Here is a 19,156-nt window from a genome sequence, read left to right on the forward strand (position 1 = left end):
TTTGCCTCAGGGTGCTCCAGTTTCCTCCTACCCTTCAAAATGTACCGTGGGTTGTAGGCCAATTGGGCATAATCGGGCTGCACAGGCTTATGGGCCAAAAGGGTCTTTTTCTGTGCTGTATGTCTAAATTAAATTTAGATTCCTCCTTGGAGAATAATATGGCATTAATTCCAGCAATGACACCTATACAATCAAAACAAGAAATACTATTTATAATCTATTTCAAAACATGACACAATGCCATTGAACTCTCCCAGATTCCATTGCATTAGCTAATGTGACCCTAAAGTCAACCATCCAAAACCTTCATGGTAACAGAGAATCACTTTCCTCTCACGACCTGGAGTGGGAGCATGAACAAAAGTATTCTACATGAGTGGAAACTTGTTGGCAGCCACTGGGTCCAAAATATACAGTCTGCCTGGAGTGGGTTGGGTAAAATTAACTCTTTGTAAAATTTCTGAAAGAATTCACTTGAAATGTAAAATTCAGACCATGATAACATTGGGGTGGAGACTTTTTAAAATGGTTAATGGTGCTAGGGTTGTGTGTATATATTAGGGTATATCGTACGAGTGTGTAGATGCAAATATACTTTATGCTCAATGCATGCATATTGAAGTACACACACACCACCCAAGTTGCACACAATGCAAGCTCTCTCTCTCTCACACACACACACATGCACACATGCACACAGATAGACACACATGCACATACAGACACAGGCAGAAAGACCCACAGACCGACACACACATAGACACACATACACAAATACACATACTCGCACAGACACACGCACACATGCATGTACATGCACACAGATACACACACATGCACATACAGACATAGGCAGACAGACAGACAGACACACACACACACAAATACACATACTCGCACAGACACAGGCACACACATAGACACACGCACACATGCATGTACACACACACAGATACACATACAGACATAGGCAGACAGACAGACACACACATACACACATTCGCACAAATGTGCACACACTCATACAACTGACAGACACATTCACATACACACTCACATATGCACATATATGCATGCGCGTGCACACACACACAGACACACACACAGGCACATACTATATTTACATAGACACTCCTCTATTCGAATACTATTTCAAACAAGGAGTACATTTTTCATTTTATATATAATGGGTTCCAAGATCATTGCTGAGTTGGTGAACAGGAGACGTTTTCCTTTCTATACCATCTCTCACAATATCACAAAGTACTTGTAAAGTGTCACCACTGTTGCAATGCAGGAAACATGCAGCCAACCGACAAAACCAGCAAAGTGATAAAGACCTGATCACTGTATACAAACTGTAGCTTGATCCATTGGTCAAGGCAACTGCAACAACTCCACTTGCCCTTCTTCAAAGTAGTGCCTTGGCCTCTTTTGTAGCTATTTGATAAGGCCAGGAGGGGTCCTCCAAAAGACAGCACCCCTACTTCCTTAGTCACGCTTTTGATGAAATCGTTAAATGGTTGGAATCTATTTCAAAGGTCAAATCATTTAACTCCTCAAAGTTTAGTATAAGATATGACACAAGGAGAGGAGTGGCAAGAAGATGAGGCCTGGGGTTGATACAGCACAATTGTATTGAATGGTGGGGTAGTGTTCAGGGGTAAAATAATCTAACCTATTCTTATTATCTTTTATTGTTTTAAGTGTGCCCTCTGTTAAAGTAAATGTACCTGTTGAAAGGAAGATATATAAAATTACTTGTAAAATGTATACAGTCAGCATAGCAGATCACTATTACAGCAGTAGTGCCCTGGTTCAAATCCCGCTCTGTCTGTAAGGAGTTTGTATGTTCCCCCCTGTGTCTACATGGGTTTTCCCAGGGTGCTCTGGTTTCCACCCACCCTTCAAATACTGGTGTATTTTGGGACATGGGTTTGTCGGCCAGAAGGGCCTGTTACCCTGTTGTAGGTCTGAATTTAAGATGCCTTTTAGCATTTAATGAGCTCCTCCAGCAGTTTGCATTCCAACATCCGCTGACTTGAAAATGTGGTGAACATGGTCAGAATAAATTCTAGGGAAAATACACGAATGAAACTTACATTACTTCCTCCTCTCTGCGAGTTAAAGCACACATATTTTCCTGTGCTTCTTCTCATAATGAGATTTTCTCAGTCTTACATGTTTATTCTTCCACTGTTACTCACTGACCTGCTGAGTATCTATGACATCTTTCTTTCGTCAGATGCTCAAGTTGTGGCAGGTGCTCTGTGGAAAGTATACTGACTGGTTGCATCGTAGTCTGGTTTGGTAGGTCAAGTGCCCAGGAGCGCAGACAACTGCAGAAGGTAGCAAACTTGGCTAAGCCCCTCACAGCATTGTAGATATCTATCTGAAGTACAGTCTCAAGAAGGCAGCCAACATCATAAAGGAACCCCGTCACCCTTGTCACAAACATTTCTCACTGCTCTCTTCAGGCAGAAGGTACCAAAGCCTGAAGTCTAAGAACAGTTTCTTCCAACAGCTGTCAGGCTCTTGAACCTCCCCTTGTTAGACTGCTCCAACACCACCAAAATGGACTATCTGCAATATTGCAAATTACTAGTTTTGTGCTAGAATTATTGTGAATATTTATCATCCATCTATCTCATGTATTTATTGTATTTTTTCATTAATTTACATTTACTAAGACAGTTTCGTTTACAAGTGGTGAGTAAGAATTTTGCTGTATGCTTGTGTTCTACAGCATGTACAACAATAAATTATTACCATCAGACTTCCAGCATCTGCAGTTATTTGTTTTATGCTTAACATGATTCTCCATTCTTTTGAAGAACTCTTTTTTTCTGTCAGTAAGATTGTATTGAAGAACTACAGTGAGAATTTCTTCTGACATACAATGGATAAAGGTCAAATTTCAACCCAATATATACTGTATTTCCAGCATGTGCAGTGTCGATTTTCAATTCTTGGAGTTACTGAAGTCTGTTTCTGAGTTAATGTTAATAATTGGGAACAAAATATAGACAAGACCCTAAGACATAAGAGTAGAAACAGGCTATTCAGCCCATCGAATCTGCCCCACCATTCAATCATGAGCTGATCCATTTCCCCGCTCAGCCCCACTGCCCGGCCTTCTCCCCATTACCTTTGATGCCCTGGCTCATCAAGAACCTATCAATCTCTGCCTTAAATACACTACAACCATCTGTGGCCACAAATTCCATAGATTTACTACCCTGTGTCTGAAGAAATTTCTTTGCATTTCTGTTCGAAGCGAATGCCTTCAATCCTGATCCAATATACAAAAGCCATATTACTGGATTATTCATTCAGAGGCTAGAAATATAACTGCAAATTCCACTGGGGAGATGGAGTGTTTAAATTCAATAAATTAAATAAATCTAGAATTAAAAGCCAGTGGGTATAATGGTGGCCAAGAGCTGTCAGAATTGTTTCTAAAAGCTCATGTCCTTCAAGAGAGGGAGACATTTTCCATCTGGTCTGGTCTATATCTCGCTCCAAATACATGGCATAGATGTGTCTCCTGAAATGAGAGCAGTTCAAAGGCTTTGGGCAGGCCAATAAATGCCTCTCTTTCCCATGGTGCACACTTTTGCATCTTCTGTGTGCTTATATTTGATTTTCAATATGTGTACATTGCTGAACCAGTATTTGTTATCCATCCCTTGACTATCCTTGCGAAGGTGGTGAGTAATCTCCTTGAAGAGCTGCGTTGTTAGACTCTAATCTTTGGGCACCTGTGTCACTTTACTGACAGGGACTACTTAGGGCATGCTTGTGTAAAATGGGCATCATATTGGAAGAGATGCACTTGCACTCACACCTCCTCCCTCACCACTATTAGGGTCCCCAAACAAGCCCTGTCTTCATGTGAATCAGCAGGGGTCATCTACTGCATCAAGGTGCTCCAGTTATGGTCGCCTCAACATCGGAGAGACTGGATGCAGACAGGGAGATCGTTTTGTTGATCACCTTTGTTCTGTCTTCTGCGATAGTGGATCTCTCTCAGTGGCAACCCATTTCAATTCCTTGCCCCTTTACCTCATTTGTTCATGATCTCATGCACTGCCTAGCTGTGACCACCTGGAAACTGGAGGAACAACACCTCATCTTCTGTCTGGACACCCTCCAACCAGATGGTATTAACCAGATGGTTTCCATTAGGCCCCTTCCCCCCTCTCTTACTCCCTCTCCCCATATCTTCTTTCCTTCAGCTTCCCACCCCTTCTCTCTTTCTCTCTCTCCAGATCAGCTTTCACAGAACTGCCCCCATCCCGCAACGAATTCTTAGCTTTTCTCACCAGCCCTCACAACCATGTTCGTAACTGTGGCCTCTTGCCTGTTGGCCTGTCCTCATCCTCTACCTCTTCTTCTCTCCTGCCTCTACCTTTTTTTCAGGCACCTGCCTGCTTTTGCTCATACCTTGACGAAGGGCTCGGGCCCGAAGCATCAGTTATATATCTTTGCCTCCTATGGATGCTGGGGACCTGGCGAGCTTCTCCAGCATTTTTGTAGATATACTACAATCACAGCACTGGCGGACCTTCAAGTTTCACTCCGTTATCACACTGGCTGCCTCTTATGCACTACACCTCCCTCCCTCACCCAATATTCATATCAAAGAATTTCACCTGTTTTGTGTTGTGATCTGCAAATATCAGAGCATTTTAAAGACAGTTTCCTTTCCGTCATGATCAAACTCTTGAACGAACCCCAGAATAGTAAAATGATGTTGCCTTTGCACTGCATGGCTGGCTTCTCTCTGTAACTCTACACATTGTGTTTTACTTGTTGTAATATGTATGAGGTGCCTACTGGTTTGCTCGCAAAGCAATCTTTATTTCTGCATCTTAGTACATGTGAAAATAAACCTGAACTTCGATTTTTAAAACATTCCCAAGCTTCCCATCAACAATAAAATACTCAGAAATCCTTTTCTTAAAGCAAAACTTGTTCTAAAATTAGAAATGTTGAAATATTTAGCAGGTCATGTGGGAAAAAAACAAAGTTAACCTTTTCAAATGCTGCCTGACCTGCTGAGTGTTTTCAGTATCTTTTTATTTCAAATTTCCAGCATCTGTATTGTTTTGGGTTTCAAAACACCTTCTGTCTGGTTAAATGTTGTGTTTGTGTAATGCTTGCCAAACGTATAAATCAATGGTCCAGCGTAATACCTGTATCAAGGGTAACAGGAAAGTATTATAACCCTGTGATAGAGGCTGGTAGGTGATAGGTGGGAGCCAGATGGGAAGGGGATGATGGACAGATGGAATCAGACAGGGGAGGTCAATTTAAAATTTATTTGGCCCGAGGGTCATGAGTCTGTGGAATTTGTTGTAACAGGTCATCGTGGAAGTGAGGGTGTTGGGTGCATTTAAGCCAGAGATTAACAGGCATTTGATTAGTCAGGGCATCAAGGCTATGGGGAGAAAGTTGGGGAGTGGGGCTGAGTGGATCAGCTCATGATTAGAAATGGCAAAACAGACTTGATGGGCCAATGGGCCTACTTCTGCTCCTATATCTTATGAATGTGTGAAGTAGGAGGGTTGTGACAAAGGCTGGTTGTTGATAGGTGGAACCAGATGGGGAGGAGATGATGGGCAGATGAAACCAGATGGGGGAAGTAGGGGTTTGTGACAAAGGCTAGTAGTTGATAGGTGGAACCAGATGGGGAGGAGATGATGGACAGATGGAACCAGATGGTAGCGGTGGTGTTGGTGGGGGGGCGGGGGGCGGAACGGGAGGAATAAACAGGAGAATGAAAACTGGTTGGTTTGAGGACCCTTTCCATCCAGAAGTATGTTGGAGCCGCTACCTTCAGGAAGAAGACACAGGAGCACCAAAATCACGACCACCAGGCTGGAAAATAGTTTCTTCCCGCACGCTGTGAGATTGATGTAACCCAGTAAGTTCCAAAATATTAAGATATTTTTATTTAAAATTATATCTGTATGTATATATGCAATTATTATGTGCTGTGTTTTCTGTGTGCATTTGTGTGCCCCATGGTATGGGGAAATGTTATTTCGTCTGGGTGTAGATGTACAGTCAGATGATAATAAACTTGAGTGTATGTAGAAGCAGAGCAATGGGGCTGTGAGTGACATGGTTGGGGGGAGGGAACAAAATAGTACAGAGCAGTAAGGAGAAGGTTAGAATGCAAACAAAGAAAGTTTGTAGTAAGTATTTGAATATGGATGGGCAGGTGATAGAGAAGGTAAATGCTCTGGAAGAAGATGAAGGGCAATTGGGAGGAAAAGTAAATAATGTTGTTATTAAAGATGAGGGAAAACGGATTAAAAATTGGGAAATCTCTGAAATTCATATATTTTAATGCCAGGAGTATTGTAAAAAAGGTGGATGAGCTGAAGGTGTGGATTGATATTTGGAAGTATGATGTGGTAGCGATTAGTGAGACATGGTTGCAGGAGGGATGTGATTGGCAGCTGAATATCCCTGGGTTTCGTTGCTTTAGGTGTGATAGAGTCGGAGGGGCAAGAGGAGGTCGGGTTGCATTGCTTGTCAGGGAAAATATTACAGCGATGCCAAGGAAGGATAGATTAGAGGGCACATCCACGGAGGCTATTTGGGTGGAACTGAGGAGTAGGAAAGGAGAGGGGTGTATTATAGACCACCTGGAGGGGACCGAGACCTAGAGGAGCAAATCTGTAGGGAGATAGTAGATATTTGTGATAAGCACAGGGTTGTAATTATGGGAGATTTTAATTTTCCACATATAGATTGGGAAACACAGTCTGTGAAAGGACTGGATGGGTTAGAGTTTGTGAAATGTGTGCAAGATAGTTTTTTACAACAATATGTAGAGGTGCCAACCAGAGAAGGAGCAGTGTTAGATCTACTGTTGGCAAATGGGATGGGTCAAGTGACGGAGGTTAGTGTTGGCGAGCACTTCGGGTCCAGTGATCATAATGCCATCAGCTTCAATGTCATTATGGAAAGAGAGAAGTCAGGGCCAAGGGTTGAGGTTTTTGATTGGGGAAAAGCTAGATTTGAGGAGATGCGAAAGGACTTGCAGGGTGTGAATTGGGACAATTTGTTTTATGGGCAGGATGTAGTAGAGAGATGGAAGTCTTTTAAAGATCAGATTTTGAGAGTGCAAAAGCTTTATGTTCCTGTTAGATTAAAAGGAGGGGCAAAAGGTTTGAGAGAGCCGTGGTTTTCAAGGAATATTGGAAACTTGGTTCGAAGAAAAAGGGAGGCATATATTAGATACAAGAAGCATGGAGTTAAGGGGATGTTTGAAAGATACATTGAATGTAAGAGGAATCTTAAGAGAGGAATTAGGAAAGCTAAAAGAAGGTACGAGGAAACTATGGCAAGCAGGGTGAAAACTAATCCAAAAGAGTTCTACAAATATGTTAATGGTAAAAGGAAAGCTAGAGACAAAATTGGTCCCTTAGAGAGTCAGAGCAGAAAACTGTGTGTGGAGCCTAGAGAAATGGGGGAGATATTGAACAGTTTCTTTTCTTCGGTATTCACTAAGGAGAAGGATATTGGGAGGTGAGATAAAAAAAAGCAAACTGGGTAAATATGAGGAATATAGAGATTACAAAAGATGTAGTTTTAGGGCTTTTGAATATAAAGGTGGATAAGTCTCTGGGACCAGACGGGATCTTCCCCAGGACATTGAGAGAAGTGAAGGAGGAAATAGCAGAGGCTCTGGTGGTAATTTTCCAAATGTCATTAGATATGGGGATAGTGCCGGAGGATTGGCGCATTGCGCATGTGGTTCCGTTATTTAAAAAGGGTTCAAGGAGGAAGCCTGGCAACTATCAGCCTGTAAGTTTGACGTCTGTGATAGGTAAATTAATGGAGAAAATTCTTAGAGATAGTACTTATAAACATCTGGATAGACAGGGTCTGATCAGGAGCACTCAACATGGATTTGTGGGAGGAAGGTCATGTTTGACCAATCTGACTGAATTTTTTGAAGAGGTGACTAGGAATGTGGATGAGGGTAGCGCAATGGATGTTGTCTATATGGACTTCAGTAAGGCCTTCGATAAGGTACCACATGGAAGGTTAGTTAAGAAGGTGCAGTCTTTAGGTATAAATTTTGAGATAGTCAAATGGATTGAACATTGGCTGAAAGGGAGAGGCCAGAGAGTGGTAGTGGATAATTGTCTGTCAGGTTGGAGGCCGGTGACCAGTGGTGTGCCTCAAGGATCTGTATTGGGCCCATTGTTGTTCGTTATATACATTAATGATCTAGATGATGGGGTGGTAAATTGGATTAGTAAATATGCAAACGATACTAAGATAGGTGGAATAGTGGATAATGAAGAAGGTTTTCAAGGATTGCAGAGGGATTTGGGCTGCTTAGAAAAGTGGGCTGAAAAATGGCAGATGGAATTTAATGCTGATAAGTGTGAGGTGCTTCATTTTGGTAAGAAGAATCAGAACAGGACATACGTGGTAAATGGGAGAGCATTGATGAATACAGAAGAGCAGAAAGATTTAGGAGTAACGGTACATCGTTCCCTGAAGGTAGAAACTCACGTGAATAGGGTGGTGAAGAAGGCTTTTAGTATGCTGGCCTTTATCAATCATTGCATGGAATATAGGAGTTGGGAGGTGATGTTGAGATTGTATAAGACGTTGGTGCGGCCTAATTTGGAGTTCTGTGTGCAGTTCTGGTCGCCTAATTATAGGAAGGATATAAACAGAGTGGAGAGAGTGCAGAGAATGTTTACCAGAATGTTACCTGGGTTTAAGCATCTAGAGTATAGGGAGAGATTGGACAGATTAGGTCTTTATTCTTTGGAGCGTAGAAGGTTGAGAGGGGATTTGATAGAAGCATTTAAGATTATGAAAGGGATAGACAGAGTGGATGTGGATAGACTATTTCCGTTAAGAGGAGGAAAGATTAAAACAAGAGGACATGAGTTAAGAATTAAGGGGCAGAGGTTTAGAGGTAACATGAGGGGGAACTTCTTTACTCAGAGAGTGATAGACGTGTGGAATGAGCTTCCGGGAGAAATAGTGGCGGCGGAGTCAATTGTATTATTTAAGAAAAGGTTGGACAGGTATATGGATGAGAAGAAGATGGAGGGTTATGGGCATTGTGCAGGGAGGTGGGACTAGAGAGGAGTGTTTGGTTCGGTGCGGACTAGAAGGGCCTAATGGCCTGTTTCCGTGCTGTAAATTGTTATGTTAACTTGGGAAATTCAACTTTCATACCACTGAGTTCTGAGCTACCCAAGTGTAACTGGATGTGTCGTGTCTAGTCTGTGCCGAACTACTGTTCTACTTACTCCTGGACTATATCCTCCATACCTCTCGCATCTATTTGCCTATCCAAATTTCTTTCAATTGTCAAAATTTGAGCCCTTCACCACTTCAGAAACTCCCCCCTGATGTTCCCTTTAAACAAGAACTAGAGGGCATAGTCTCAAGAATCAGGGTGGTAGATTTAGGGAAGGGATTAGGCAGAACTGCTTTTCCTAGGTGAATCTATGGACATGGAAGACATGGAGGTGACCTTAGTAAACATATTTAAGACAAGATTGGATAGATTTTTTGCGTTGTAGGGAATTAATGGGGAAAAGGCAGGTAGTTGGAGATGAGCCTGTCAGACCAGCCATGATCTCATTGAATGGCGGAGCAGGTTCGACAGGCCAGATGGCCGACTTCTGCTCCTATTTGTCACGTTCTTTATGTTCTTGAACATTTCACCTTTCACCCTTAACCCATGTCCTCTAGTTCTTGTCCCACTGAACCTTGGTGGAAAAAGACTGCTCGCATCTTCTCTCTCCATGCACCTCTATGCATCCTGGCTTTTCTAAACAATTATTTTATTGAATTCTAAAAATCAGTGCACTGGATTAAATTTAAAACGTGGCAAAAACACAAAATTTGTGTTTAGAGAAACTCGCAGCATCCATAGGAGATAAGGATATATAACCATAATTTTAGGCCGGAGCCTATTTTCAAGGTATGAGTACATTTTATTGAATTATAAAAACATCCTGTAAGATCAGTTTTAAGTCCACAAATCTCTGAGAAGCCAGATTGTAAAATAGGTGGGTGGGTCTCTGGCACTGAAGCCTCACCGTAAAGCACCATGGAATACTTTGCAACACCAAAGGTGCTACTTAACTCCTGGCAGTTGTTGCTTGAAATCGGTGCCGGAACCTGCATGCCCTGTGCTGATGTACAGTGTGGAAGAGCTGGCCACTCCTGTAAGATGATCATTGACATTTAGCAGGCAAAAGCGGTTTTGCCACATTCCCCGATGTAGTAATCATTCAGTAGAACATTTTTCAGGAGAATGAGGACTAACTGTACCTTGTGATTTGTGGGGGCTGCAGGCTATCTTAATCATATGTTTGTTACTCGACACTCCTGGAAAATAAAGCATATATTGTACTTGAGGCACAGCACATGAATGATGCTAGTTTAAATTAATTACAGGTTGGGATGTTTTTGTGTTTTCACCTTAAAGTTGTTCCTTTGACTGAAAGCATAATATATTTGGATGTTAGAATGTAAGCAGGAATCATAGCTGTTTTCACATCTCCAGTGGATGAATATGAATTACGATCACACTTAAATTGAAAAGATTTTCTTCTATGTACTTATTACAGGTCAGGAGGAACAGAATTCAGCAGGGGTGGGTTGGGGGGGGGAGGGATTTATTGCAGAGGTGCTGAGGTGCCGGTGGTCTTCTTTAATGACAAGTGCACAAAATTTATTTACTTTGCTTGCTCTGTGAAGGCACACAGAGAAGCATCGCTAGTCTAGCTGCAGGGGTCATCTGCTGCCTCCAGTACTCCCATTGTGATCTCCTCTACGTCAGAGAGACTGGGCGTAGAATGGGAGATCACGTCATTGAGCCTCTCAGCTCTGTCCATTGCATTTGTGAGGATCTTCCAGTGGCCATCCATTTCAATTCCCTATGTTGACATGCTTGTCCATGGTCTTATGCACTGAGACCACCTGCAAATTGGAGGAACAACACCTCATCTTCCATCTGGGCACCCTCCAACTGGATGGTATTATCATCAACTTCTGTTTCCATTGGACCGCCTCTCCATCTTTCCCTATGTCTCTTTTTCCTTTACTGTAGCTCTCTCTCTCTCTTCCCTTCCCCCCCACTCTGCATTCATAGAGCCAGAACAATCCCCCCCCCCCGTCAATTCTCACCTTTGCTCTTTTCTATGTACTATCCATATCCGAATAACACCTTTTGCCTGTTGCTCTGCACTCCTCCCCCTGCCTATTCTTCCCTCCCAAGCCTTTTAATTCAGATGCCTGCTTTTTACTCATACCTTGAAGAAGGGCTCAGGCCCAGAATGTCAGTAATATATCTTTACCTCCTATGGACACTACGAGACCTGCTGAGCTCCTCCAACATTTCTGTATTTTTGCTATTAGCCCAGTGCCCCTATTGAGATGAGGAAGTTAAATAAAAGAGAGTCCCTTCAGGGACATCAAGTGCCTATGGATCCCACCACCTCATTGTTACCACCATACCCTCTGTTATCACCCTACCTCCTGCCCAATCCGGCAGTGCACCTGAGTTCGAGGTCACCTCATTATCGGGAGATTGTGGAAGCTTTAGAGAGGATGGAGAAGAGATTTGCCAGAATGTTGCCTGGATTAGAGAATGTGCCTTGTGGGGGTGGCACGGTTGGCGTGGCGGTTTGCGCAACACTGTTACAGCACCAGCGATCGGGACTGGGGTTTGAATCCCGCGCTGTCTGCAAGAAGTTTGTACATCCTCCCCGCAGCTGTATGGGTTTTCCCCTGGCTACTCCGGTTTCCTCCCATCATTCAAAACGTACCGGGGATTGAAGGTCAATTGGGTGTAATTGGGCCACACGGGCTCCTGGGCTAGAAGGGCCTGTAACCATGCTGCATGACTGTAGACACCATGGTTAGCAGGACAAAATTCAACAAAAGAAGCGTTCTAAATGCTATGCATTCAATGTGTATTCTTGGAGAATTGGTGAGCATCGTGTTTCAGGTATGAGTTTTCTAATAAAACTCGTTATCGTAAAAAGAAGTACCATTTTCAGTTAATGATAATACATTTCTAGATAAAGGTTCACCAGGGTTATTCCAAATATCTCTCATGCTGTATGTGTTACAGTGGAATCTAAAGAGAGATTAGATCAATAAGATAGCATTGCACCAAATGATATGCGGAAATTTCCCTTTCTGATTGGCAAAGCTGACAAGGAGAATGATAATTTTATCAACATCCGACATCCAGCACATAAAGGGGATCCCCTACCCTGAGAAGGAGGGGGTTGACGTGACATTCTCCCAAACTTAGCACAGATAGAACAACAAACTATAAATTCATATGTTTTGTGATGTAACCCAAATCAACATTCTAGTTATACCTTCCAGCCACTAGTTTAGAATTGGATGACCTTGTGGAAATTACTTCCTTGCAAAGTATATTTGAAAATGTTTCTGTTTTTGCTTTCATGTTTCTTTTTGTTTCATGTGGGCTACTGATTCCTGGGGAGAGATGTTGTGTCATGGGCCTCCTCTCTTATCTCTGATGCCAGATCTCACAAGAGCTGCAGCACAGAAGGAGGCCTATCGGCCTGTTGTGTTCATCCCATATTCGTAAGAGCAATGCAGCTCTTCTTGTCTGGAAGTTCTTTTCATGGTGATGCTTATCCCCTTTTCTCCTTAAATGTACAGTTGGAGAAGCCTCTCTTTTTGCTATGTGTTGTCTGAGAGTGTTTAGTGGCAATGCAAAGCCTTATGTTCTGCTTCTCAATCTCTCTGGGCAGGAAGACAATTTTAGATGTGTGGAAGGCATTCCCCTTAATGAATCATTTTATTTCTTTATTTGTTCCCTCCTTGACTTGACCGAAAGTTCAGAAAACTTAACATATTCCCAATGGATGAACATCAGCAATTCCTTTGAATTGATATTTGGAACCTCCTGACATTGGACAAAATGTCACCCCAGCAACTCGTAGATCCTTGTGGGCAGCTTTAGTCCAGGTCCACGATAAGATCCATACTAGTCACGTGTATTGAACTCACTCCTCACTTGCCAGGAAGGTGCAATAGCAACTGCACTTCCTGAATCCTGTCAAACCTCTACAGGAGTTCTATTGAGAGCATCCTGGCCAGCTGCATCACAGTGTGGTATGGTTGCTCCAGAGAAATAGATCGGAAGAGTAGCAGAGGGGATCACTGGGGTCTCCCTGCTTCCACATTGACATGATCTTTCAGGATCCATGTCTGAAGAGGGCTCACTAAATCTCTGAGGACTCCGTCCACCCTGCACACAGTATCTTTCAGTTACTCCCATCAGGAAAGAGATACAGGACCATTAGAGCCGGCACCACCAGGTTTCTTCTCACAGGCAGTGAGAATGCTGAACAACCAAATGAACTGCTCACATTGACCACCAAGACTTTCATTTTTACAAAACAATATTTACTTATTTGTTTGTATGCATGAATACTTGTCCTTCCTATGTATTGTTTGTCTAGATATGTGTAATGTCTGGTTGTGTGTCTGTGTGTTTTGTACTGAAGACCGGAGAACACTGTTTTGTCAGGTTGTATTTGTGTAATCAGGTGACAATAAACTTTACTTGCCTTGCCATGCCTTGACAATATTCACAAGAATGCCACTGTTTGAAGGGGCTGGAGAGACTGAGGGGGGGATTCATAGCCCTGAGCGAGATAGAGAAGGTAAACAGTCATTGTCTTTTCTTCCAGGGTTGGGGAAATTCAAACTAGTGATCATAGATTTAAACCGAGCGGGGTACGACCTACAAAAGACCACGAGGTCCATGACCCCACTAACCCTCCGAGACTCACATGCCGGATAATAAAGATGAAGTTTGAATCCCCATTGCCTGCAGCTATCTCCTGTACGTCTCCATTCACTCTGCATCTCAATTAAAAATCTAAGTTGCACCACAGCACACTCTGTGAATTTAATTTGCGATGGGCATCGGTATGCCTATTTATCAGTTATTACAGCACAGTACAGGCCCTTTCGTCCACGATGCAGTTCTAAACGACGTGAACCTACCCCACAACAATCTAATTTTTCCCCACCTCACACCCATATCACTTCATTTACCTGTATAAGAATCTTTTGAATGCCCCTATTGTACCAGCCTCTCCACCACCTTATCATATCTAATTAACAACTTTTGTTGGACTGAACTCATTCCCCTGCCATTTTTCATTCTATATTCTGATGCCTTCCTGTTTCTTACTTATGCATTCAAAAAAGGCTCAGGTCCAAAATGTTGGTCATTTATCTTTACCTCCTATGGGCGCTGTGAGACCGGCTGAGTTCCTCCAGCGTTTCTGGTTTCTGCTAGTCACAGCGTCTGCAGACTTTTGTGTTTCACCTCACCACCACCCCCGGTGATGCATTCCGAGCAGCCACCACTCTGAGTAAATAAACTTCAGGATTCAATTGATTGTCATGTCATAAGAACAGTGCAATATTTCACGAAATGCGCTTTAGTCTGCCATAAACCAGACAGAGTCGCCATTGGTAGAAATTGCCAGAATCGCTTCTTACAGAGAGAGAAAGAGGAGCAAAAGGGAATCCCCCTCAGTCACTGAGTGTCCGTGGATTCACCTCCAGCGCTTCCACAGCCCCCGCAGCCGCACAGTCCAGTCCAAACCATCAGCAACCTGAGCTCCAGATCCGAATCTCTGACACGATCAGAACCCTTCAGTGCCCTCGGCACCCTCTCGCATGCCAATTCCGATACGTGGTGCTCCTTCAAGCCAGTTTCCAGCTGTCCGCTGCCTGGTGTGAATCCCCTGGCCGACGTGCTTCTGTCATCTCCCCTAAACGTTCTTCCACTCACTTTAAACAGATGTCCTCTGGTATTTGCTATGTTTGTGCCAGGAGAAATGTTCTGGTTGTCCATCCTTGTCTTATATTTGTTTAATTCATTTATTCTCATCTTATAATTAAGTAACCCACCTGCCTTGATTTACAGGCAACCATTTTTTAAGACCATTGGAATTAAGCAGCAAATATGAGTTCTATCAGTGCAGAAGCTGTCTTAACTATTGACCTTTAGTTTTTGATCTCCATTCAAATCCAATGTCATGGGCAAGCTGCGTAGTGTTTGTGGAATGAGGTCCCCTATCTGTGTAAACTTAAAAAGTTGATTGCTGGGAATACTGGGTTACTGTCTACCTAAAGTGCACCACAGGTCACCATTGAAGAGTTAAATGGCCAGACCATTGTGCTTTAATGGATATTGTGTCTCAGACTTTGCAAGAGCCCAAGTATACATTGGAATCAGGAAGCAAAACTTTAATAGCTCTGTGTTTACCTAGCGCCATATCCCAAATTAATCATTGAATAGCCAGGGGAAAGCCAACTGTAAACAGAGTTAAAAGCTACTGGTTGGCACCATTTGTTATGGTTAGGATACAAGATGACTGATTTGCCTTCAGTACACATTGAATGGTTAGAAAGCTAATGAATGCCTCGCAAAAAAATAAACGAACTGAGCTTAAAAATGGGAGAGATTGCACTCTCACAATACATAATTTAGGACATTCATTGGGGAAGGATGCAGAATCTCAGGCAGTGACAGTAATTGTCCTGGTAGATGGGGGTTAGAACAATGCAGCGGGCCAATTCAAAGGGGATGTTTTTCTCTCCTTTCAGTGAACCTACATAATACCTTGTGTGTTAAACAATGTTTTGAAACAAAAAAGAATTTCTTGACTTCTGTTGTTTTTCATATCGACATTTTATAATTAACTTACTGATATTTAACTGACCTGTTGCTGCCAAACTAAAGTGGCTCCCTGATCAAGCCATTGGCCAGATATCCTTCACTGATCATAAACCTAATTACCCAGACAAATCTCAGTCAGTGCGGAGCAAGGACCTCCCTATCTCAGTCCTCCTATCACTCAATTGTCTCATTATCTTTGGCAAGGACCCCATGTTAAAATAGAAACCAGAATCAGAATTTATTGTCATGAACAAGTCATGAATTTTGGTGTTTGTGGCAGCGTCACAGAGCAAACATTCAGATTACAAACATCTTACCACATTTCTATATATAAAAAAAATAGTGCACAAAAAATAAGGCAGTGTCTTTGGTTCATTGGTTCAAGGCAGTGGGGAAGGAGCTGTCCTTGTGCCTTTGAGCGCTCGTCTTTAGGCTCCTGTACCTTTTCTCCGATGGTAGCAGAGTGAAGAGGGAATGACCTGGTGGTGGGGGGGCTTTGAGGATAGAGGCTGCTTTTTTAAGGCACTACCTCATGTAGATGTCCACGATGGAGTGAAGTCTGGTACCTGTGATGTCACAGGCCGAGTTAACAACCCTCTGTAATTTATTCTTGTCCTGAGAGTTGGCGCCTCAATACTAGGGAGTGATGAAACCAGCCAGAATGTTCTCCACGGTACACCTGTGAAGAAGTTTACGAGAGTCTTCGGTGACATACCGAATCTCCTCAGATACCTCACAAAGTATAGTCTCTGGTGAGCCTTTTTTTGTAATTGCATCAACATGGAGGCTCCAGGACAGATCCTCGGAGATATTGACACCCAAGAATTTGAAGTTCTCGGTCCTCTCCATTATGAGCCCTTGATGACGATTGGATGTGTTCCCCTGACTTCCTTCTGAAGTCCACAATCATCTCTTTGGTTTTGTTGACGTTGAATGGAAGGTTGTTGTCGTTACACCATTCCATGAGCTGATCGATCTCCCTGCCGTTTGCTTCCTCATTGCCGTTTGCGATTCTGGTGACAACTGTCGGGTTTTTGGCAAACTTGCGCTATCTTTACTGTCTCACACTTAACCATTTTCTCCATGTTCCCCTTTGTATCGATCAATGTGGTGAAAGCTCGCCAAGGCTTCTGCTAAGACTTAAGTGAAATACAAAAGCCTGCAGCAACTGAGATTGTAGTAAAAACACACAGAAATGCTGGAGGAACTCAGCCAGTCTCGCACCGTCTGTAAGAGGTAAAGATATATTTACCAATGTTTTGGGCTTGAGCCCTTCTTCAAGGTACAAGCAAAAAGCAGGCAGGTGCCTGAATTAAAGACGAGAGATTAGGGGGGAAGAATTGTTGAAGGTGGAATCCAGCCAAAAGATGTTTAACTGGATATGATAAGAGGAAAAGTGAGAATTGATTTTGGCTCTGTGAAAGGAGACAGATGGAAAAGGAGGGAACTAGAGGGAAGGAGACGAGGAAGAAGAAGGGGAGGAGTTTTAATGGAAACCAATGTTAATGCCGTTCAGTTGGAGGGTGCCCAGAGGGATGATGAGTTTTTTCTCCAATTTGTGGGTGGTCTCACTCTGGCAGTGCATGAGACCATGGGCAGACATGTGAACAAGGGATTGGATGGGGAATTGAAAAAATGCAGTGTGGAGCAAGAACCTCCCTACCTCAGTCATTCGTAGGCAAGAAGCCCATGTTAAGTAAAAACCCCTTTACTATCTCGCACTTAACCGTTTTTGACGGGCACTTTCTCATGTTATTTGTCTGTTATAAGGCAGAGTTACAAAAAGACAGGAGGTTGGTAGGAAAGGAAGATTGGACAAGGGAGTTGCAATAGGAATGATCCCTGTTAAATGCAATCCTTCTTATGACACTTTCAGATTCAATTTCAGTCAATTTGTTACAATAAAACTGGCACAGGGAGATGGGTTCTATGAACAGCCTCATATGCAAGTAGAATTGAAAGAGCACAATTACGGAGGCCAGATTGTCGGATCTCAGAAGCTAAGCAGGCTCAGGACTGGTCAGTACTTGGGGGGGAGACCGCCTGGGAACACCAGGTGCTGTAGGTTTCTGTGAGGGGCCCTGGACAAAGTCGCGACTCTTTGTCTGCCTGACGGTCCACAAAAGTTAAGGAATTTCATGTAGGTTACATTCTAAATGTAGTCTTACATGACAATAATGGAACCTTTTACCTTTATCTTTACATTGCTACTATCAGGAAGAAGGACCAGGAGCCTGAAGACGAACACCCAACTGTAAAAATAACAGCTTCTTCCCCTCTGCCATCAGATTTCTGAATGGACGATGAACCACAAACACTACCTCACTTTTCTCTTCTTTTGCACTAATTTTTTTTAATTGGTGTATTTATAGAAATTTAATTTATGTCAATTTTTCATCTATATTGACCACTTTGGAGACTCCTGGAGAAGAGAAACATGGAGAGACAGTACAGAGGAGTTGAGACCAGCATAGATCAGCCTTGGTTCTATGAAATGGCAGTCTAGGTTTGGAGTTCTTGACGGGCACTTTCTCATGTTATTTGGCTGTTATAAGGCAGAGTTACAAAAAGACAGAGGTTGGTAGGAAAGGAAGATTGGACAAGGGAGTTGCAATAGGAATGATCTCTGTTAAATGCAATCCTTCTTATGACACTTTCAGATTCAATTTCAGTCAATTTGTTACAATAAAACTGGTACAGGGAGATGGGTTCTATGAACAGCCTCATATGCAAGTAGAATTGAAAGAGCACAATTACGGAGGGCAGATTTATCAAGAAGAAAGATCAATTATCACCAAGTAAGGGTGGCATGAGAGCACTGTGTGGGGTTCATTTAGGAGCCTGATGGCTGCAGGGAAGAAACTGCCTTTAAGCCTATTGGTGAGCAACTTCACACTTTTGAACCTGCTCCCTGATGAGGGCGGGAAGAGGAGAGTGCGCCCAGGGTGTGATGGGTCCTTCAGTATCTTGGCTGCCTTTCCTACGCAGCAGGAGATGTAGATGGAGACCATGGAAGGGAGGGAAGTTTGCGATTTGCAGAATCCACTGTTTTTGTTTGTAATGAGACTTCCCTACTTATTTTCTCAGTGCCTTCCAATGAAGGCTGTTCACAACAAAGAAATGTGGTCACCTTCAAAACACAGCAACAGTTTAAAGAAATTCTGCACCCTAAATTAAGTCTCCTTTAAAGGGCCATTGGAACAGAATGGCAGGCAATAAACTTGTCTTCCTCATAATTCAGATTGCTTGCACGCTACAATGAAAGTAAAACAGAAATTACAGGCCAGGCAGCTTTTGTGGAAAGAAAAGCAGTAACTATTTCATATCTTCACAGAACTGATTCTGGACTTAAATGCTTCTCTTTCCACTGATGCTGTCTGACTTGCAGAGTATTTCTAGCATCTT

The sequence above is a fragment of the Narcine bancroftii genome, chromosome 13, assembly GCF_036971445.1.
Source record: "Narcine bancroftii isolate sNarBan1 chromosome 13, sNarBan1.hap1, whole genome shotgun sequence".
In the NCBI taxonomy this organism is placed as follows: domain Eukaryota; kingdom Metazoa; phylum Chordata; class Chondrichthyes; order Torpediniformes; family Narcinidae; genus Narcine; species Narcine bancroftii.